The sequence below is a fragment of the Planococcus citri genome, chromosome 1 (genome assembly GCF_950023065.1).
Source record: "Planococcus citri chromosome 1, ihPlaCitr1.1, whole genome shotgun sequence".
Classification (NCBI taxonomy): Eukaryota; Metazoa; Arthropoda; class Insecta; order Hemiptera; family Pseudococcidae; genus Planococcus; species Planococcus citri.
This window is the reverse complement of record NC_088677.1, coordinates 18349735-18362059: the sequence shown is the minus strand read 5'-3', so window position 1 is coordinate 18362059 and position 12325 is coordinate 18349735. Positions and strand designations below refer to the sequence as shown.

The following is a 12325-nucleotide window of genomic DNA, read 5'->3' as shown; positions in this document are numbered from 1 at the left end:
AGATGGGACAAATTCTTAACCACATCGAACAACAGGTACTCTCTATTGTCCGCAGCTCCGCACCCCCCGTCATGCCCTCTCCTAACCATTCAAGTCGCTGTCGTTCGAGATGTACTCTTCTAAAAGCTGTTTTTAAAAAAAATACCCTGGATGCATATGTATTCATTCTCGCCTCTCGGATGCATATTGCTATTGTTGTAATTCCTAATGATGAAACCGCTAAAAAGAGAACGTTTAAAAGAAATCTTATGTTCAGAATGATGAAAAAGTACCAATGGACATCGCAGCGATGTCTAGTAGTCGGATGCATAACTATTTAACTGTTATGTTTGGATCCATTTGAACGGGCTATCTGTATACGTAAAAAATCAATGTAAGTACCTAATAACTTTGGAAAAAAAATTTAAAAAATTAAAAAATTTCTCGAATTAATTCTATTGATTGAACATTATCTTAATGTATCATCTCGTATGAAATTCAATTATACTTTATTTTAATGTATTTTTGACAAAAATGTGTTAAATTTATTTTTTTGAAATACGATAGGTAATGACTTTTGAAAAAAAAATGTTGAAATTTTGAACTTTTCTGTAAAGAAAAAACAAAAATTTATCGAATTATCTAATTCAAATTCAATTAAATATTATTTTAATAAATCATCTTGTATTAGATTAAACTTTATTTGAATGTATGTACCTACCTATATATTTTTGACAAAAATGTTTTCAATTTTCTCATAGGTAATAATGACGTTTTGAAAAAAAAAATTGAAATTTTGAACTTTTCTATAAAAATAAACTAAAAATTTCTCCAATTAATTTGACGATATCAAATCTTTTCTTACTCAAAATATATGCCTGAATTGGCAAAATTTCTGGTCCCTCCAACCAGCCAAACAAGCTTTTTCAACATAAAAAATGAGTTCATCCTGGGAAAAAACTCTCCCAGTATTCGATCAGTCGAGTGATTAATTCATGATTCCAGATTCAACTTCTTCAAAGGTTGTCCTGATGCTAAAACTTGCACTATCATTTTACGAGGTGGAGCTGAACAGTTTCTCGAAATATAGAATCTAAAGGTCTCTTCACGATGCCATAATGATCGCGAGGAAAATGATCAAAAACAATTCGGTCGTAGCTTGGTTAGTATTTTTATTTTTCAATGTGGGTAATTTTGAATAGGTACTGTATATTATCTAGTTTTACTGAACTGACGATATATAAGTTCTTAATTAAAATTTATACCTACCAGGTGGTGATGCAACTAAAGCAAAACTTTGAGAGATTATTCACGGAGGTACGTTGCCGGTAAAGAACACCTGTTGATCGTGGTGCTATATGCTAAAGCTTTTGGAAGTCATTCCGAGACAAATAACGCCGTTTTCGATTCTACGAATATTTTGAATAAATTGAGGCAAAAACACGGCCAGGTAGGTGCTCCATACCTTGATGCCTGAATTTATTCCAAATTTATCCATTATAACGAATTTCATCTTATTCTAGGAGATTGTTTGTACGGGGTCAATGTTAATATATAAAGAAGATATATTATATGTTTCCGATAATTTTGCGAAATGCGTCTGGGAACCGCGGCCATTGTCAAGAAGAATGCTCTATACGTATCTGTAGACGAAATGATGAAAAATCTTAAATTGCAGGAAGAGTGACAGAGGTGCTTCGAACATGATGGGTAGATAGAGGTAGTAATGGTAGACTTATGTAAAAAATATTAATTTTCAAATTTTTTTTGTTCGTAACGTATACTGATCTTCATTTATTTACGTTTACTTGCATCGGATTTTTTGTCACCAACTCGTCATCACCTAATTTAAATAGGTACTTTATTTTTCCGTTGCTTACCAGATCCCATTTTGTAATTGTTTTTCTAATTTATTTACTAAATTTTGGAACAGTATTAAAACTTGTAGGTACATAACGTTTTTATTTATATATTTTTGTAACTTGATAAAAGAAGTGGAGTTTGTTCTTCGAAAACCAAACTCAACTTCTGTATTCGATATTTTGAAAATATTTTAAATTTCTACAACTGAATATAATACAGATACTAATCAGTAATCACGATTTATCAAACGTTTACGTAGGTAATTTTATACCTATAGGTAAATATTTATTTCTCGAAGAATTTTCTAACAAGGAGATTATTTATTATTCATTCCATACGAACCTTTTGACTCGCTTGACTTTGAATTATTATTTTGAAAAAATGAATTAATAAAAGAAAATTATCCATCAATGATAGGTTACAAATTCAAAATTTGATTTGAGTTTTAACCTGACTGTCTGAGTGTATTGTGGCTGTTTCATTCAGTATCTATTAGGTATATTCATTTATTTGTATATTTGTCTAGAGTTGCGATCATAATTTAATTTCGTTATTTTACCATTTGAATGAACTTTTTGTTCGTAAATTTTTCTGTAGATAGGTATGCCCATTAACTTGGATATTATTATTAAAATAGGTACTTTAATTATGCCTGGTGGCATGCATGAAGCCATTTCGCTTTTAACGTTGTTTATTAGGTAGATATTCTAATTTAACGTACGTTTAATACTTTGATATCAAAGTATTAATACATGTAGGTGCCTAAGTCTTATAGTCATTAATTTTATAAAACTGAAAGATCTTTTTGAACAAGAATCATACTCATATGTATTACCAATTTTAATTCAAATAAAGCAACTTGATAATTCATCATGAATTGGCACTCATTCTAAATATGATCGCGATTCCAAAATTCATCGGTATACCTAAATAGTATATTTTTTAGAGCTCAACTAGAATCCATAAGCTACCCATATCTTCAATACAAAACATCATAAAATACAAAATTTGCAAAAACACTTCTCAATTACCTTACAACCAATCGATTCTTTTTACTAGATATTCTAATGATTTCCATTGCTTGCGATAACTACACGTTGATCGACGATCGTTGATTCATTCATTCATTAATTTTTCGATTTCAATTTCAATTTGAGTCGCGCATAGACAGATAGCTGAATTAAAATAAGTACTGAAATACGAACAATTATTGTAATCAAATGATAATTGCTCATTCGAAGGAATCTGCAACTTTTTTACTGATAATAATACGTGAGCTTATATTTTTTATTTAATTAATTATTTTACGTAAAAAATGATATAGGTAGGTACAAGTTATTATAATGGTAATCTTCGTAACACAAAAGTTGAAAAAGCATAACACATAATTCATATTTCAAATTCATTCATCATTGTTAAATTTCCATTTTTCTGACAAAAAACCGAAAAATTTGTCTCGAATGTTTGTTTACATGCTTTGAGCTTTACGAACCCCTCCCTCGTCGCGCGCACCTACGTGTGCGAGTTCGTACTAGTTTGCTCATTCCAGTAACGTACGTTGAAGCTTTTACGTTCGTCATTCAAGTTGCAGTTTTCTTTTACTCGTTAATGAGGTATTTATTATTTATTTTAATTAAAAAGCTTCGAATAAGTGTATCTTAATGCAATTACGTTTTATTTACTCGATAATATCCGCGCGATCGTGTTTTATTCGTGAGAATTACGTAGACGTTGGTTGATCAACTTTAGCGAGATCGCGACTTTTGTCTCGGGGTGTAGTTATAACGGTTTTTCTATTTCGGAAGTACAAGAATGTACTTTGATTTCGTGTTTCGTCGTGATGTAAGCTATTGTAACCGTACTTATTTGTGCATTATTTTCGCGTTCGTTGGTTTTCATTTTAATTTCGATTAATTGATTGTACTTTTGCATCAAGTGCGGTGTTCTATGTCAACGATCAACTGTCTTTTTGCGTAGGTACTTACGTGTTGTCTGGCGTCCAACGGTCTGCCATCTTGCTGATGTTTTACGATCATTTCTCTGTTTCCTTCGGTTAATCGGTGAGTATACCTACTTATATTAATTATTACCTACGTGAATGTATTTCAATATTCGTTTAATGTATACCTATTTCGATATACCTAATTGAATGTCGTTCGTGTTTTATTCTAAATTTCCGATATGTGTTTATTAACGACGAAATCGCACGTTCCTACTCGAGTGAATTTCCTTCGCGTTTTCTCTTATTGTTGAATAAGTTTCAATCTTGGCTTAATTCTAATGGTTGTTTTTTCTAATATCAATGTGTTTTAAATACTTATCCGTTTATGGTACCGGTTTCGATTCTTGAATATCGTTAGTGTTTGGTTCGTGTTTTATTCTAAAGCTCCGGTGTGTTTTAACGACAAAATCGCACGTTCCTACTCGAACGAATTTTCGTCGCGTTTTCTCGTTTTGGAATAGGTTTCAATCTAGGGCTTAATTCTAACGGTCGCTTCTGATATCGTATCGTCGTTTCGGAAATGAAAATTTACCTAAAATAATAGTGATCGATATATTCGTATTCCTGTATCTATCTGTGTATTTATAATTTTCTAGTTCGTTAACGTAATTTCATCGCGAGTCGTGTGGAGTTGGTTACTCGATAACGAAATCGTAAGTACGTTAATCCTACTCGAGTAAATTTTCGTCGTGTTTCATCGTTTTTCGAAGAAAATCTCAACGGTTATCTTTTCTCATTTTTTCAAAAATCTCGAGTCGTTTCTTAATGTAAAATGATTGATTTAAATATGTCGAGTAACCGTTTCTGTATTTATCTACGTTCATTTTCTATCTGCCGGTGACTCGACGAGAAATGTACCGCTAGTGTATTTTTAACCCTGCTCACCGCTCTCCAACCCTAGTCAACACATTTACGGCGAACTAGCTATGCAATATATACATCTTTTTTCAATGATTCGTGTAAATGTGGTGAACCGGAATCGAGTGGTAGTTTTTACATTTGTAGAAAACGAGTTTAGTAAAAAAAAAAAAAACCGTATAGGTAGAAATAGAATTGAATACAAAATTGATCAAAGTAAACGATTTGAGTAATGATATCTACTTTGGAAGCGTCGGTCCTAAATAAAAACGTAATTTATGAATTAAAATTAAAATTTGAGAATCACTGTAATAAAATTGAAAATTTTAGCGTTCGTATGTGGAATAAATTCTAACGTTGATGAAACGAATAAATTTTTCAACAATAAGATGTTCATTGTTCTAAATTTTCGGTCGATAGATAATTTTTCCAATTCAAAGTTCGTCATGATCAGTCATGGTATAGGTCTTATATTCTGAAACACAAAAATGAAATTGATATTAATAATGTTTTATTAATGTTAAATATTCGTTTTGTTAACGCTTTGGTTTTTCTTTCGGCGATTTTTCCTTCAATGGGTTTTCTGATTGGTTAGTGGTTCTAAAATTAATGGATCTAAAACTTGGGTAAGTAATTGGATTAGGTATACAATGAGTCAATGATCGTAATAGTGATGCGAGTAAAGTTGAAAGCTCGGTCGATTTGGGGGTATTTTCTTATTCTTACGTCGATGTCATCGCTTTTTAATATCGGAAAAGTGAAATTTATTACAATGTATTGAATGTTTCGAGTGACGATATTGTTTTCCTAGGAAATTTGACGATAGACGATACATTGAAAGCTACGATCTTGAACTCTTTTCAGGTTATAGCTTTCTTCGGCCAACGATACGTTTTCTAGTTGGAAATTTTCTTGTGATTTCGATAATGTTTTCTTTTTTCAAAATAGAAGTGAAGTTAAAGTTTGTGTTTTTCGTTGAGATAGGAAACGATTATGGTGTTAGTGTCGAATGTATTGTGTGACGTGTGTAGTAGATCTTCAACGTTGTGAATAATGGTGGTGATAAATTAAGAACTGTTGAGTTTGCCACAATCTTGAATACCCAACGGAGTTGGTGCACATTTTTCTGAAGTTCTGATTACATAATAACTATTCTGGTAAATGCTCTGTGATCTTCGATGCTTTGTGTACCTACAATCTACAAAAGGAAATCGATATTAATGGTGTAATAATGGTAAAAATTCATTTAGTTTTGATTAGGTACCTATAACTTACTTATTTACGGTGGTATTTCTAATCACAATATTTTTTATACGTAGGTATCTACTATTGATTTTCAAATCTTTGTTTTCTGTTGACAAAGTTTTCAATTTTTCTTTTAACAAATTTGTTAAAGTGTTCAAAACGTAGGAATTCAAATTTAAACGATCGTAATGGTGAGAATAATTACTTGTGAGTTGAGTGGAAGTTTGATCAGCGATTTTCGATGCTATATGTTTTCTGAAAAACTTTCCTTTTTAATGTATCTTCCTAGCTGTTCGGTAATTCAGTTGATAACCTGAAAAGCCTATTACGATTATTTTAGACATTGAAAAGTTAGAACGAGAAAACCTGCATGTTGTAAATACCGTCAGTATATTATTAGAGGTATTTAGTTTCGAGAATCATTATAAATTAATAATTATACTCAAGTTGAAACGTTTACCTACTACTTTGATTTCAAATTCAAATTTATTAATTTGTTCGTTATCGCTTATCGCTTATCACTTATCACTTATCAGTATTATTTTCGTGTTTACTTGTTATCGGCTATTTTTTGTCATTGTGCGACTAAATTTTGTGGAGAGGTGTTATGAAAATGAGAAATACATATTTTTTATTTTATAAACGTAAAAACGATGAAACGTTCAAAATTTTGTCACGATTCGTTTAGGCATTTATAATACGAACATTAGAGTGGTCCAATACATGACAAATAAAAATTCGCGATTTCTTCTGCTCCCATTCCCTCAAAAGTCAAAGTGATGGTGACCTTTGATAAGAAAATAACTCCCTATTTTTTTTCTATTTTTTTTTTTTGACCAACTCGGGCTGCGATGGGTTTTTCAATTTTCAAAATTTTTTAAAAAATCAACTTCAGAGCAAAATTTTTACATTTAAAATTTTAATATCGCTCATTTTGTAGATTTGGGTAACTCACAGTGGCGGACTGGTCTCTATGATGTTGACTGGTGATCGCCAGAGGCCCCGAAACACCAAGAGGCCCCATGTTAAAAAATATATAATTTTCACTCCCTCTAAACATGCATTTTCGGAAGCTTTTGCCATCTGCTTTTCTTTTATTTTATAATTGAAATTTTTCATTAACCAATATTCAAGTTCTAAAATTGTGGAGTCAAGAAATAGGTAGGGTCATCTTTTAAAACAAAAAAACATTATTTTTTACCTCTCAAAATTCGAATTTCTAAAAGCTTTTGCCATCGCTTCGTTTGTGCTACTGATTTTTTACTGTGTTTTTTTCAAATTGAATTTTTTTAAAAATTATCATTCAAATTTTAAAAAAATATTAAGCCAAAAAACGAACTTTTCACCTAAAAAACTTTACTTACTTCTCGAAACAAGCGTTTGTCCTCCCTCAGGGCTCGTACTTGGTTACCTTTTTAGATTTCTTGAAATTTGAATACTTAATAGATTTTTATAAAAGTTCGATCTTGATCTCAATTAATTTGAAAAAAAACACACACACACACACAACAATGTTTTTTGCGATGAGTTTATTTTATTGTCAACACAATTTCAGAATTTGAATGGAAAATTCTGCACGAAATTTTATGAAAATTTCAGTTGACAAGGCTACAACCTCTCTAAATGAACCGATTGCCAATTTGCTTGAAATTTTGCACAGTGATAAGATAGTGAATATGATGTAGATGGCTCTTTTCTACGGTACAATATAAACAATTTTAATTGAGGAGTGTTTTTTAAAAAACTGACGTTACATTTTAAAATAATACGTTATAACTTATACCTATCACTGTACGAAATTGAACTCATTTTAGTTCGATAGTGTTCTTCTTGTGAAAAACTTCGTGATTTCAAAAATTACTCCAAAATTTTATTTAAAATGAATCATTTTTTTGGGGGAGGAGGGAAACTCACAAAAATACGTACAGAATGAAGAAATTGTTATAACAAAAAATCTGATGGGAAATTTTAATGAAAAAATTCATGATATAAAAACATTGCTAAGTAATGATCACTCATCAGCTGTGATCAAGAACTGATATGAAATTTTAAATTAATTTGGTACAGGAATAGAATACCTACGTATCCAATAAGTTGGAGAACTAAATTGAAAACCCCATGAAAAACCAGGCCAAGCACCGGCGAAATTTATCAGCCTGATTTCAATTCATTTCTCAAACAGTCAAACCTATAGATATTTTATTTCTGTACCAAATTACTAATAATTTTAAATTTCATGCAAGTTCTTGACCACAGCTGCAGCTGAGTGATCATTCATTTCTAAGCAATGTTTTTATATCATGAATTTTTTCATTAAAATTACCCAGCAGATTTTTCGTTAGCAATTTTAGTTTGTTTTTTTGTAATTTTTTTTTTTTGGTTGGTGTTAGTTTTTCTTTTTAAAAGTACTTACTTATTTCTGGTGGATCCAGTGATTCAGAAATGCGAACCGGAAATTTCATGACGTTTTGTGAATTTATGATACTTCTTCATGTCAGCCAAGGAGAAAAGTTCAATGACAATAAGAAATCGAATTTTGTTTTGAGGGGGGGCAAAAAAAAATCAAAATTTTCCAGTATTTGTTGTGCTGAATTTGAAATAAAAATAAACAATAACCAAAATTATCATAATCTAAAAGTGTCTCTGACAAGGGAGCTACCCAAGGTCTGACACGCGGATCGAAAAAATTTTTTCACAGGCGGATAGAGCATCAAAAAGTATGTTATGAGCCAAAATTTTAGCTGCTGAAGTTGACAGGGGGAGAAACCACGGAGGTTTGAATATCGAAAAATCGCAAAAATATGCAAAAATATACTGAAAAAAGTATAAAAATTGAAATCATTCGGCACCCTGTTCGCTTCAGCAGCTAATTTTTTGGCCACGATCTACCATCGATATATGACGACTTATGGTGGACAAGTCGCCGCGATCTGCGTGTCAGACCTTGGGGGTGAATTTTCCCCACCCCCTAATTTTGGGCGAAACTTTCGAAAGAAAATCTGGGGCATGTGATATATCAAATTGTATGTTTTTGGTGACGCTGAATTCGAATATGACGTCAGATTTTTTATTGGACCCCATCCACGGTCCCCAGCACCTCCCCAAAGGGGGTAAAAGTTCGAAAAAATGTTTTGTTCGTGCGACACATGAAATAGCATGTTTTCTGTGACGCTGAATACGAATATGACGTCAGATTTTTGATTGGCCCATCCACGGCCCCCAGTTCCTCCCCAAAGGAGATAAAGTACCTCTTAAACAAGTAAAAATATCATCCCTCGGATATCACAAGCGAATCCAGGCGGCTTGTCCACCCTTGGACATCATATATCGACGACGATGGTTCATGGTAAAAAAAATAGCTGCAAAACAAATAGATTGGCGAGTGTTTTTGATTTTCCATTTTTTAAATTCTTTTTAATAAGTGAAAAATTTATCCTCAAGGCGTTACACACGGATCGCAGCGACTTGTCCAATCAAAAATCTGATGCTATTCGTATTCAGCGTCACAAAAAACATACTATTTCATGTGTCGCACGAACAAAACACTTTTTCGAACTTTTATCCCCTTTGGAGAGGTGCTGGGGGCCATGGATGGGGTCCAATCAAAAATCTGAAGTCATATTCGTATTCGGCGTCACAGAAAACATACTATTTCTTGTGTCGCACAAACAAAACACTTTTTCGAACTTTTACCCCCTTTGGGGAGGTGCTGGGGGCCGTGGATGGGGTCCAATAAAAAATCTGACGTCATATTCGAATTCAGCGTCACCAAAAACATACAATTTTATATATCACACGCCCCAGATTTTCTTTCGAAAGTTTCGCCCAAAATTAGGGGGTGGGGGAAAATTCACCCCCAAGGTCTGACACGCAGATCGCGGCGACTTGTCCACCATAAGTCGTCATATATCGATGGTAGTTCGTGGCCAAAAAATTAGCTGCTGAAGCGAACAGGGTGCCGAATGATTTCAATTTTTATACTTTTTTCAGTATATTTTTGCATATTTTTGCGATTTTTCGATATTCAAACCCCCGTGGTTTCTCCCCCTGTCAACTTCAGCAGCTAAAATTTTGGCTCATAACATATTTTTTGATGCTCTATCCACCTGTGAAAATTTTTTTTCGATCCGCGTGTCAGACCTTGGGTAGCTCCCTTGTGAGATTAAATAATGCGAATGTAGGTATTTAATTTTTTTTCTTTTATTCAGTATTTTTCATGATAGATCAAAAGAGTACGTTTCAGTATCAAGTACCTACACGATCAATTTAGTATACATAATAATTATAGCATTATGAGTAGGCTATACCCAAGTTGATAATTGAAATGAAAAATATTTTAACGTAATAATGTATCATTTTTCAGGAGTTCGTATCGTAGCAAGTTCCACTTCCAACTATACAAAGAATTATTTTCACTCGGAGATCTGAACGTATATGAATTCATCATTTTGAAGTACGATTACCTACTTAGAAAGCTGCGAAATGTAACAATAATTTGGCAAGTACCTGCTCATTTGATAGTATTACGACTTATGATATAAATTTTAAGACAAATTCAACGATCCTCGATGAGTGTTTTTTGTTTTTTAAATATTCTACAGAAATTGCCTAGTATTACGTCAATTTGATATGTCGGAGATGGTAAAAATATGAGCTTAGGGGGGGGGGTGATGAATTATGAATTTTAAAATGATATAAAGTACCTGGGAGTTTTTTGAACGATGAGTAACATCAAATAGCCATCGGTTTGCATGAGATTGAATTTATGCTGTTGAAGTGTCCACAAATGTCCAAATTTTGTTACCAATGTGCCTACTTACACGTAGTTCAAGTTGAATAGGATTTGATTTTGATGAGAACCCTTCACCCCTGACCCCATGTCAATTTATTCTATGTAGCGCAATACTTTCCAGGAAATTTTGGCAGATTGGCACTAATAAAAAGTGTTTCCTTTCCTACCTATATGTACACTTGTACAGGCGTATAATTTAATTTAGGTAAAATTTTATTTTTATGAGGTAGTTAGGTAGGTAGTTTTAGATGGGTTGTTGGACTGTGGTGCCAGTTACACTCTTCCTGGTAGTGATTTCAGCCAAGATTACTTGGGAGGGAGATGTGCCATTGTGGGTGGGCGCGGTGGATTGTTGTGGCCACAATGGTCTTTAGGGTCTCCAGGCTCCCTGTGGCGGTTGGGAAACTATGGTACGTTCTACATAGCCTGCAAATTGCAACTCGAAACTCGCAACTTCTAATTTTTGATCTTTTGATCAAGTTGCAGGTTGCAGGTTGCGAGTTGCAAGTTGCAGGCTATGTAGAACAGCTATATTTTTCTCGATGGTAAGACTGCAGAGTGGACTCTTGGTGTTGCAATGCTTTGTTGCGTTTGCTTGCGGTGACATGTTGAACTCTGGGTATGATTTTGTTGTCGTTGCTGCTCGGGGGTTGTGTTCCTGTGCACCACAGCCTCGATAGCTCATTAGGTTAATTATATAATAGTTACAATTACAGTTCTTTTTTTTCAATATTTGTCACATTGGTCCTTCCACCTCATCATCTCTCAATTTTTGGAATTTTTTTTTGGAAAACAAAAATCATGCGTGCATTTTTACTGGATGGTTGAATAAGTATTACAAAATTTCAAGTGGGGAGAAAATCAAATTTCATGTTCAAAATTTGTAGAAGTTTGAAGTTTTTTGATCGAGTGAGTCTGCAAAAAATTGGTGACATTTTTGGAAGGTTGCTCGAATTTCCTCTTCACTGGATTCGGCACGGCTTGCAATATGTCAGACGGGCTCTCGGCTGTTTCCATACAAGGTGTCTAGGTATTTTCTTCCGCTGTCTTCTAAAAAATTCTCCAATTTTGAAACAGGCTCACAAAATTGATGAACTGATGAACTTGGGGAAAAAAGGGAATAACACCTGGGAAAGGATAGAGTTGAGAATTGGTTTGCACTATACTAGTGATGTATTTTTCATGATTTCTGAATTTTTGGCTGAAAAGATCTGACTCTGTCCCTGGGATAATTGTATGAATCATTTTTATTGTTAATACATATACTTATTATTATCATTATTATTACCTTATTATTATTTTGATAGCATATCATATTGTCTAAAAGTTGACTGGTTTTTCTCAAGTTTTCAAAAGTCAACCTCACACAGTTTTTGATCGATTTTCTTCCAAGTTGTTTAAAAATCTGACAGTATGTCAGTAAGTCAAGAAAATTTTTTCCTATTTCGAAATTCAGCGTCTCTCGATAGATTTTCTTTCAAGTTTAATAAAATCTGGCATAAGTAATATCAAAAAGACAATCTGTATGTCTGTCTGAGTCTGCCTGGGTCTGTAAACTGTCCGAGGGCCTCTGCGTTGACTATCTG

At 33.1% G+C, this 12325-nt stretch overlaps 1 long non-coding RNA gene across 1 annotated transcript; it reads left to right on the top strand.

The window, feature by feature from the left end:
* Window positions 1–806: 806 nt before the first annotated feature.
* Window positions 807–2633, top strand: LOC135842053 (uncharacterized). The gene is made up of 3 exons (XR_010558060.1): window positions 807–1141; window positions 1252–1429; window positions 1503–2633. It is a non-coding gene; the product is annotated as an uncharacterized LOC135842053 (long non-coding RNA).
* Window positions 2634–12325: the final 9692 nt, after the last annotated feature.